The sequence below is a fragment of the Onychomys torridus genome, chromosome X (genome assembly GCF_903995425.1).
Source record: "Onychomys torridus chromosome X, mOncTor1.1, whole genome shotgun sequence".
NCBI lineage: Eukaryota > Metazoa > Chordata > Mammalia > Rodentia > Cricetidae > Onychomys > Onychomys torridus.
In genome coordinates this window covers 42,369,525-42,381,316 of record NC_050466.1, presented here as the reverse complement: position 1 = coordinate 42,381,316, position 11,792 = coordinate 42,369,525, and the positions used below count along the sequence as shown (strand labels likewise).

Genomic DNA, 11,792 nt, shown 5'->3' with positions numbered 1-11,792 from the left:
AGATTCCTGTGCTGTGTGTGTTGGTTGGGTTCAAGATATTTTATTATTTCATGATTAGTTACTTTAAAATCTTTGGATAAATAAATAATGTAATTAATTTTTGTTTATAATTTTTTATATAGAAGACTACTGGTATGTACTGAATTTTACATATGTCTTATCTTCACTTTGCTTTTCAACTAGAAATAACAGCAAACCACTATGTAGAATAAAATAATGGAAGAGTTAATAAATACAGTCATAGTAACATTTTTGTTTAATCTAAATTTATAAAAAATCTATAATTTATATGATTGAATTGGCAAGAAGAACATTATTGGAATTAAAATAATTTGAACATGAATGATGGATCAGTAGGTGAAAGCACTTGTGATATAAACCTGAGAACATGCATTTTAATCACAACACTCATATTACAAGTTACATTGCTCTATACACTTGTAAGTACAAGGTAGAGAGTCAGAGACAGATAGATTTTAAGATCTTGCTGTTTAGGTACTCTAGTATAAAAGATGGAGCTTCACATTCAGTGAGATTCCTTGTCTCATGGTGATAATGTAGAAAGCAAAAGAAGAAAATACCCATTGTCCTCATGTATGTATACGTACTAATGATTATTTATTTTTATTACTATTATTATTAATAATTTGGGGCTATTTGATGATATAATACATTTAAGATAATATTGCCCACTTTTAACCTACTTTTCTAGGTTTATATAACTAAATTTTAGCATCTAATATAATTAAACAAAAACAAAAAGTCCTGAATCTGGTAGAACACTTCACAAAACTATTTGAGGCCAGGAATTTCATTCCTAAAATCATAAGAAATAAATTGATACAAAATAAACTCTTTTAAAAGTTACTTCTATAATAATTTGTAAATATTTTTTTAAAATACTTGTAAAAAACTGAAGGGTGAATAAAACAAACAATATAATATGGTTGTCAAAAATGTATACACTAGGGCTAGATATATGTTTCAGTAGTTAAGAGATGCACTGCTTGTGTAGAAGTTTGTTTCATAGCACCCATAACTTGTGGCTCACATGGCTTATATCCCAAGTTTTAGGAGATCTGAGGCCTCTGAATTTAGCATGTGCCTGTACACATGTGCATACCTATGCAAAACTATACATGATTAAATTAATAGATATTTTTAAAACATGTGTGCTATAGCTAGTTATAGCTAATTGTGGTGGTTGTGCTTACAGAAATATGTATGGGAGAAGTGCCTTGAATAATAATTTGTGTGTGTGTGTGTGTGTGTGTGTGTGTGTGTGCATGTTAAAAAGTATAAACTAGAGTATATTGTTTGTTTGTTTTTGTTTTTTTTCTTTTCTTTTTTATTAATAAATTTTCTACTCACTCTACATACCACCCACAGATGCCAACTACTCCCTCCTCCTACCCCCCAGTCCTCTCTCGAAAGCTACCTCACATATCCCCACATTCCCAAATCAAGGTCTCCCATGGGGATTCAGTATAGCCCAGCACACCGAGCCTAGGCAGGTCCAAGCCACTTCCCACTTCACACTGTCTCTCAGTGTGATGCTGAGAATGGCATCACTGTTAGTTATTTGGCACTCTTACCCTGGAAGGAAATGTCCCCAAACATGACAAATCCACAGAAGAGTTTTTGTTAAGATAAGAGAAAAGAAACAGACATGAATAGGCCTGTGGGAAACACACGTGTTCAAAAGAAAGGGTTGAGCTCATGCAAGATGGCACCGGCTTTATAAAGGGTGGGCCACACATGCATACAGGAACTTATGTGGCTACTCCATGCATGCACGTAGATTACATGTCTGTGCGTGTGCTTTATGCCACCATGCAAAGCCATGGAGTCCTAGTCACGTGAGATGTTTTGATCCAGAACTGGAAATAACTAGGCAGACTGCCAGGCAAGCCCAATCATGTGGGCATGTTGTGACTTCATATCATCCTTGACTTGTTTTTCTCTAAAAAAGAAAAAAATGTGGATGAGTGGGTATGGGACACCATTTCTCTCAAAGACTGCTTTAGGCTGAATGGTGGGCATCGGTTGCTCTTGGGGGAAATGGGGAAGCTGGCTCCTGAAGTCCTGGGATGAAGTCCTGGGATGAAGTCCTGCAGCTGTCCATCCTTCATGATGTGGCTGGTCCTAGGAAGAAGTTCTGTCATGCCTTGTCCTGCAGCTGTCCATCCTTCATGGTGTGGCTGGGAACCTTCTTTCTGACAAGATACTGGTGACATAAAAACTTAGAGAAAAGAATCATTATTATTTTATTTTTGGAGTTGACATTTATGTGAGGTAGATCTGGCCTATCCAGATGGAGACATGTTAAAAAGGTGGCTGTGATAAAATTAATGATTATTATGGTGTTTTAGTACTCTGCTTAATTTTTACCTGAGACAAGCCTTATTAGAGGTGGTTTATTTGAGGCACTTGTTTGTTTTATTAGTTTAGCATTTAGGAAACACAGGTGATCGGTTTCTGAGTATTGAACAATGATAGACTGTTATATCCTTACCACCTGGATATTTTTGATGGTTGTTTTGCCTCTAGCTCTGTGTGGCCCTAGTTAGGAAAGGAAGGGGTGATACCTTATTCCTCTGGAATTGGTGACAAGGCAGTGGATCCTGATGTCCTCTGGAGCTTGAGAGTGCAAGGCCCTGTTTGTTTCACTGTATATGAGGAGAGATTTTTCTGGGATGGAGGTGAGATAAAAGGTTTTAGATGAGACAGGTGGACCCAGTGAGGAAAGCCCTCGAGTTTAGCAGCTGAAGGAGTCACAAGAATTACTTTATAGGGTCCCTGCCACTTAGGGGAATGGGGTGAAGGGTGCTGGCCTGGAGGAAAGAGAAGAGCCTGGTCCCCGATGTGGATTGGAGGTGGACAATGATTGCCACATGGCTGGGGTAATGACCAGTATGTATAGCTCCATAAGATAGACCTTAGGTGACATAAGAAAGGAGTTAACAGGCTATTTGGAAGAGCTGGAGGGTTGGATAAAAGACTTGGTGTTAGAACTGGCCTTCCGTATATTAGTTCAAATGGAGAAATTGAAAGAGGCTTTTTAGGAAGAGCCCTGAGCCTGAGAAGAGCTAGAGGCAATAATCTTACCCAGTCAAGGTGAAGTTCCTGTGACATCTTAGTAAGAATGGTTTTTAAAGACCGGTTGGTATGCTCCACCTTTGCTGAGGATTGAGGATGGTATGGGATATGAAAACACCAAGGGATGTTAAGAGCCTTAGCTAGTGTCTGAGAAATCTGAGAGGTGAACTCTGGGCCATTGTCAGACTGAAGAGAAGCAGGAACCCCAAACCGAGGCAAAACTTCTTGGAGAAGGAGATCTGCAACTGTCTGAGCCCGCTTATTAGAAACTGGATATGCCTCCACCCAATTTGAAAATGAGTCCACCATCACGAGGAGATATTTAACTTTCCTGACGGTGGGCATATGGGTAAAATCGAGCTGCCAGTCAGTCCCTGGAAGGGAATCTATGGCCTGGTGCATGGGAAAAGGCTGACTCCTGTACTTGATATTGTGATCTGTTTTTTGGCAGATCTCACAAGAGGCAGTAATAGATTTTAAAGACTATAAGTCCTCAGAGGTGGGCTGCAGGTGAGCCTTTACGAATTGCTACAGAGCAAGATTACTAGCATGAAAGAGCTGATGTAGGTAGGGGAGAATTTGCCTAGTGTCAGGAGTTTCCTGTGAAGGTGTAGGCTGTACTGTATGGATTCTCTGTGGTGGGTGTGGTGAAACTTGGCCCTGGAGGGCTGCTGTCCTGGCTGCCTGGTCAGCTCGGGGTTGTTTCCCCTAGAGATGATACAGCTATCGGTCTGATGAGACTGGCAGTGGACAATTCCTATAGCCTTGGGGAGGTGAGAAGCTTCCAGCATGGGCATTATTTGGCCTGAGTTAGATATGGATCACTCTTTTGCTGTGAGAAGGCCATGCTCCCTCCAAATAGCACCGTGGGACAGGAGGATATGAAAAGCATATTGGGAGTCTGTGTAAACATTTAGAGATTGTCCCTGTGACAATTGGAAGGCACGGGTGAGAACTATCAGCTCAGTCTGTTGGTTAGTGGTGTGTGTGGATAATGCCTATGCCTCTATTATCTCAGTATATGACACTATGGCATAACCTACTTTACGGGTCCCTTCGTATAAAAAGGAGCTGCCATCTGTGTACCAGGTATAGGTAGCCTGAGGCAATGTGCCCTCCTGTATGTGTGAAGGGTGAGGTAACAGTTCCTCTAAGGTTTTAGTGCAGGAATGAGAAGCAGAATAGTCAGCATTAGGTTGAGGGAGGAGGTTTGAAATATTAAGAGGTGAACAGGTCTGGAAAGTAAGTGTGGCACCCTCTAGTAATGCCATGTGGAGAGAAAGAACCCAGGAAGGAGGTAAAGTTTATAAGCTTTTATAAGAGATGGGACAGATTATGGTGAGACAGGACAGTATGGGTGACCCAAAGTTTAGCATCTTTGATTCCCGAATAAGGAACTCTGCAGCTGCCAGGGCACAGATGCACTGTACCCAGCCCTGATGGTAAGGTCAAGTTTCTTTGACAGATAGGCTACAGGTGCAAAGGAGGGTCCCAGCTGATGTCCTAGAGTTCTCAGTGTAAATCCCTCTTTCTCTGTTACATAGAGGGAGAAGGGACGGGTTAAGTCTGTAAGATGAAGCCCTGGGGCCTGAAGAAGAGCCTGGTGGAGCCTCTGAAAAGGTATAGTGACAGAATGGAAGAGGGGCTCATGTGGCAAATTCTGAGCTGCCTCATATAAGGGGTGAGCAAGGAGAGAAAAAGATGGAACCCACGACCATAGGAAGCCAGCTATTCCTAAGAAAGACAGAGTCTCCTGTTTAGTAGAAGGGACTGTAAGAGACTGGCTTAGATGCTTCCTGTCTACAGTAATAACCTTGTGGGTTGGAATAATAGTTAGACCCAAGTAGGTGACCTGGGGAGTTGACAGCTGAACTTTAGAAGGAGATAAACTTTAATGTTGGCTGGATAAAAAATTTAGGAGAGCAGAGGTGTTAGTTTGGCTAACCTGTAAGAATGAGCTACAGAGTAAAATATCATCTACATATTGTATTAGTTTAGAGCCAGGGAGAGACAGAGAAAGCATGTCAGAGGCCAGAGCCTGACCAAATAGGTGTGGGCTGTCTCTGAATCCCTGTGACAGAACAGTCCAGGTCAGCTGCATGGACAAGTGAGTGTCGGGGTCAGTCCAGGTGGAAGCAAATATATTCTGAGACTTAGCACTGAGAGGGATAGAAAAGGTGTCTTTGAGATCTAGAACAGAGAAGTGAGAGGTTCCTGAAGGGATAGTGGACAGGAGAGTATAAGGGTTAGGCAATACAGCGTGGAGGGGGAACACTGCAGAGTTAATGAGCCGGGGGTTTTGAACCAGGCGGTAGGTTCCATTAGACTTTTAACTGCAAGTATGGGGGTGTTAAAAGGTGAAGGGGTTGGGCAGAGCAGATTTTTTCCTGAGAAGGTCAGAAATGATAGGCTTAAGACCCCTTAGACTCTGGAGTGAAAGAAGGTACTGAGCTTGGGTGATGTATCTGGTAGGGATTTGTAGCTGGATAATAATAGGCTGATGGTGTCTAGCAATAGAAGGGGTCTGGGTATCCCAGACTTTGGGGTCTACCTGAGAGGCTGGCAAGGGAAAATAATTATTAGAGTCAGTAGAGTGAGTGGCTAGGAGAAGAAGAAATGGAGCTGCTGGCACATCTGGGACGTGGCGAATATGTGGAGCAAAAGAAATGGATGCTCCTACCTTAGCTAGAAGATCCCTTCCCATTAAAGGTACAGGGCAACTTGCAACCACTAAGAATGTGTGTGTAAGAGGGATGCCTCTGAAAATGCAGTTGAATGGTGGTGTCTGGTGAGGTAGATAAGGCTGTCCCCCAACCCCGACAATAGGGAGACAAGAAGGAGAGGTAGGACCCCAAAACTCTTTCAGAACAGAGTAGGTAGCTCAGGTGTCCAAAAAGGAACAAGATGGGTCACTCACTTACTTTTACCATTACCCTTGGTTCCCTGTGTGAAATGGGAGTGGCCAGGGTGGAAACTGGGTAGCCAAGCCTACAAAGTCAGCCGGAGGGTGGTCTTTGTCTGGCGTTCCTATGTCGCTTGGAACATTAGGTCCCACTTTGAAACAGGGACCAGGGACCAGACAGCTTTCGGGGAGCCAGTCAGGCAGTGTTTGCCAGCATCTGGTAAAGTTTTTTTCTGTGCTTTTTCATCCCTCCTGTGGTATACCTTAAATGTTATCACCAGCACATCTGCCTGTGGGGTCAGAGGGCCATTCAATAAACGTTTAAGTTTATCCCTAATGTTGGGGAAGCTCTGTGAAACAAAGTGGGTCATTACGAGCTGCCTGCCCTCAGGGCTCTCTGGGTCTAAGCTAGTGAATTTAAGTAGAGCCTTGGTGAGCCGCTCTAAGAATCGAGATAGATTTTCACCCTTATCCTGAATTACCATTTTTAGTTTTTTATAGTTTACTAGTTTTAGGGAAGCTTTACAGAGGCCTGTCAGGAGACAGGTAATAAACCTATCTCTGGCTAGAGATCCATGCTGAGTATTATAATCCCAGTGTGGTTCCTAGTCAGGAACTGCCTGGGCTCCTGGAGGATGTGAGGGGTCAATCTGGTGAACTTGATCTGCATGAGTTCTAGCCTGTTCCCATACTCACCTGCACTCCTCAGGAAGTAAATTATTAGAAAGTATCATGAATATGTCATGAAAGGTGAGACTGTAAGATTGAGATATATATTGAAACTGTTTAATAAAGGAAGCAGAATTTGAAGTACAAGAACCCAGTTTAGTTTCTATCTGAGAGAGTTCTGCGAGAGAAAATGGAACATGGACCTTAATCAGTCTGTCCACACCAGCCACCTGTCCCAAAGGGAGAACAGTGATGGGTTTGGATGGCTGGAATAAGGTGCTTTAGCAGTTCGAGAGTGTGTAGTAGGTAGAGTGAAAGTTGGAGCCCCAGCCAGAGCAGGGCCTCTGGAAACGGCTGATGCCAAGGAAGAAGAATCAGGAAGAGGAGCTGAAGGAACAGACACCCTAGGAGTAGTGGTGGGAGCCGGACGTCAGATAGGTGAAGGTTCGTTAGCAGGATCTAGAGTCAGAGATTCCGGAGCCAGAGAATCATCCGGTTTAGGCCTAGCTAGGAGCATGTGAGCAGGAGAGAAGGAATCCAGAAGAGAAGGCTTAGCACTGAAAAAGAGGAAATCAACGACATAGGGCAACTCTTTCCATTTACCTGTTCACTGGCAGAAATTAGATAACTCCCGTAAAATATTGGGATCTAAGGAGCCACTCTGTGGCCATTTTTTATTATTTTCTAAAGCATACCTGGGCCATTTCTTAGTACAGAGACAGATAAGCTTAGAAATCTTTAAGTAAGGCATTGAGGTAAGAGGTTTTAAAGCTTCAAGAAGACAGCCTAAGGGAGAGGAAGGACCAATCGGATTGGAAGCCTTATTTCCCATGTGTGCAGTGGAGAGGCAGAAAAATAAAATAAAAAACAAACGTGATCCAGAGCCTAGACCCCAGGCATCCCTGTGGCCAAAGACAGATCCCAGGCACAAGCCGCTTCTCCGCTCATCAGCTGAGAAGCTGGGGCCCCACTGTGTGAAGCAAGGATTCCCTGGGAATCCTTAATGTCTAACCACTCCATTGAGCATGAAAAACGTGCTGGCTTCACACAGTCCCAGGACGCACCCAATGGTGGTGGTCCAACTGCGAGAAATATCTCAAGCTGCAGACGTGGGAGATGGCTGGAAATTTAGGCCTGCAATAGAGGCCAATGATAGCCAGTGAAGACCGTGGCCAGGGGTTCTTCTGGTTTCAAGAATATCCAGTGAGGCGCTGGACACTCACAGGTCATTCTCACAAATTCAAGAAACTGTTTACGTTGGCCAAAAGGTTGGGAACTCACCAATCAGTAGTGGTGTTGCATGCAAATTTGTGCGGCCAGGCAAATGGACAGTGGCCTGTCGCATACAGAGCAGAGTCTCAGGTCTGTGTAGAACAGAGTCCCCAGTTCCCGGGTTTCCAGGTGCAGGGCACCCGGAAGCGCCTGTTCAGTCACGGCACCAGAATGTTAGTTATTTGGCACTCTTCCCCTACGAGGAAATGTCCCGAAACATGACAAATCCACAGAAGAGTTTTTATTAAGATAGGAGAAAAGAAACAGACATGAACAGGCCTGTGGTCAAGAGAAAGGGGTGAGGTCATGCAAAATGGCGCCAGCTTTATAAAGGGTGGGCCACGCATGCATACAGGAACTCATGTGGCTACTCCATGCATGCATGTAGATTACATGGCTGTGTGTGCTTTATGTAACCATGCAAAGCCATGGAGTACTAGTCATGTGAGATGTTTTGACCCGGAAATGTCTATTTTGAACCAGAAATAACTAGGCCATCGGCTGGCAAGCATGTTGTGACTTCATATCAGTCACACCACAGGCACCAGATTATCAAATGCCTGCACATGCACCAGGGACAGATCCTGATCCCCCTGCTTGGGTGCCCCCCAAAAGAGTTTGAGTCAAACAACTGTCTGCCTTATTCAGAGGGCCTAGTCCAGTTCCATGGGGGCTCCACGGCTATGTGTCTATATATGGGCTTCCACTAGTGTGTCCAGTCATCTAACAGGGAAAGACCCTAAAGATCCACACATGAATGACCCAGCAAAGAAGTAGATGAGATCTAATGGGTGGGTGGGGGGGTGGCAGAGGTGAGGAGTGGGGGATGAGAATATAGGGAAATGGGAGGGTCAAGCTGGAACAGGGACAGAGTGGGAGGGAAGGGAGGAAGATACCATGATAGATGACTATAGATATTTTTAATTGGGTTTATGCTATATGAACTGAATGAAAACCATATTTAATATTCAAACACCATATACAATGAAAGTGATTCAACTAGTTTTGTTACTCAATTACTAAGCTAAAATATTAATAATGACCATTTTCAATGTTCACCTAAATGTCATAATATTGTTATAAGCCATTCAGTTTTCATACTATTGTTTGAATGAGCATAATATTTATTTATTTTTAAAGGCAGTAATTACTGCAAAAGGTATAAAGTAGATTGTCAATCACCATGAAAATGCTTCTCTAAGCAAGGAAATGTGTGAGCTGGCAAGCTATTAAAAAACTACATGGCAGTCGACAGGTGTTCAGGCAGGAAACAATTCAGTAACAAAAATATATTAAAAGTAAAACACTAACATACTTTATGTGTGTCAATGTTTTAATTATTCGATTTATTCATATTGACTTGAGTACCTAACATTCATAAATATGTAATAATGATGAATGCTGTACATTGCTGATTATTAAAAAGGAAAACAATTTATTTCTCTTTGTCTATGTATTTCTATTTTATAAATATAAGAACATACTAGACTGTTGTTAACAAACTTTGCAGCCTAATGCAAAAGTACTACCTTGCAGTTTAATTATAATACTCACCACTGTAAATAAGAAACTAATTTACTTCAACACCTATATGTTTAATGGACTGAACTTCTATTTGTTCAGTATGAATTCTTTCTCATTACAAAATTACTAGAATTCTAATTAAATACATTATACAATGAAATTAATTATCTGATGTTAGACATAAAACAGAGTATCCAAAAATGAAGTATTACATTTGATGACCAATAAAAAACCCTAAACTTATATATAATTGATGTCATTAAATAGATCTTGACCTATAAATCCAAATTTGATCACAATCATTTAAATATTTATTGGCATTACTTTACACTACATATTTAACCAATATGAAATTTTATCAATTTAATTAAGCATCCTAATTGAATTTATTAATAAATACTTATTTTTGAAATCACATAGATATAACATAGGATCACATGCAATGTAAAAGCAATTAGTAAATCCTTTAAAGTGAACATCTTACCTTGGATTTCTTGCTATTTTCAGGAGAAAGATATTTGAGACTAGCTGGTTGTTTTTAGGAAGTATGGTTGGCTGCACTGTTGTATCAGTACCTCCTCAGTAATGATGGTCATTAATTATTTATTGTAGTAACAAGAGACTAATTAATAGTTAAATAATAGCTAATTCAAGGCAATGAAATAGAAATAGTAGTATCTACTTAATTGAATTGTGGAGAACATTAATGTAATATGTGCAAAAAAATGAAAATCTTTTAGCACAACATAAATATGTGTTGCTTTCACAAATTTCTATTTAGCTGATAAATATTAAATTCTAATCATAGACCAGGTTTGGTGTTAGAATATTTAAAATGCAGTTTTGTTTTCTGCGTCTATGCAGATTGCTTATATTTGTCAAAATTACACAAATTTTTTCTATAACTGAGACACATAGGGTGTCATTACATTTGCCTTTATTGTACCATCTTTTGGTATATTGTAGTGATGATTTTCTACCTTTTCCTTGACTTACTTCCATGCAATTTAAATTATATTCAATTTGCTAGACCTGTGAAGCCCTCAAGTACTATTTTCTTAAACATTTAAACATACAAAAATTGGTCCTTTACTTTTTCTTCTGTTTCTCATGAGTATTTTTCTGAATCATCACCACTCCTTTTGAGTTAAAGTGAACTTGTGCTTATGTAATAAGATATCAAAGGTATCTTCTCTATTTTGTTTAATTTCTTACTATCCTATTTAGATCTACATTATAACTTTGTGGCATCCACTTGTAAGGTCAGTAACATTTTCGACAGCCTACAATGTTCCTAGACTCTTATTCTAGTTATTCACCTTGCTCTGGTTATTAAGTACTAAAGAGATTTGTCAAATGTACTTAATAATTAAAACAAGCTGACATTAAAATAGAGATATTTTCAGGGTCAGATAGACTTGGTTACAAATCCTCTTCAAAGTCTTAATTTTCTGTAGCTTGTCATGAATGAAAAAATATCAGATATGAAGCATAGCAATTTAACTCTTCATTACTGGTTTGACGATGGAGGAGATGACATGTTAAGAAATATTGGACAATTCTAGGTCTAAAAACATGGTGGCAAATAACAAGAAACACACAACTATGACAAATTTACTTTTGATTAGAATATAAATGATATTCAAAGCAGATTCCATTTCAGAAGTGCCAGATAATTTGTATTCCCTTGATCTCCTCATGTTGTCTTATTTCAAGAGAGTGCCTGAGCTGGCCTACTCTGGTAATCAGATGGCCGAATACCCTAACTGTCATGATAGAACTCTCATCCAGTGACTGGTGGAAGCAGATGCAGAGATCCATGGCCAAACCCCAGGTGGAACTCCAGGAATCCAATAAGTGAGAGGTAGGAGGGATTATATGAGCAAGAGATTTCAAGTCCATGATTGGAAAAAGCACAGGGAAAAATAGACAGTGGAATCACATGAACTGTGAAACAATGGCTGAGGAGCCCCCAAGGAACTGGACCAGGCCCTCTGGATAAGTGAGACAGTTTGAACTGTTTGGGAGGTATACGAGCAGTGGGACCTGTCTGTGGAGCATGAGCTGGCTTTTGGGAATCTAGAGTCTATGATGGGACACTTTGCTCAGCCTTGATGCAAGGAGGAGGGGACTGGACCTGCCTCTACTGAATCTACCAGGTTCGGCTGACTCCCCAGGGGAGACCTTGCCTTGGAGGAGGTGGGAGTAGGGGTGGATTTGGGGGGAGGGCTGGGGAGTGGGAGGAGGGAGCACAAGGGAATCAATGTCTAATATATAAAATTAAATTAACTATAAAATAAAAATATTTATAATGAAAAAAAAAGAA

At 40.9% G+C, this 11,792-nt stretch overlaps 1 pseudogene; it reads left to right on the top strand.

The window, feature by feature from the left end:
• Positions 1 to 7,819: 7,819 nt before the first annotated feature.
• The window catches only part of LOC118574615, a 29,387-nt pseudogene continuing 25,414 nt past the window's right edge, over positions 7,820 to 11,792 (top strand).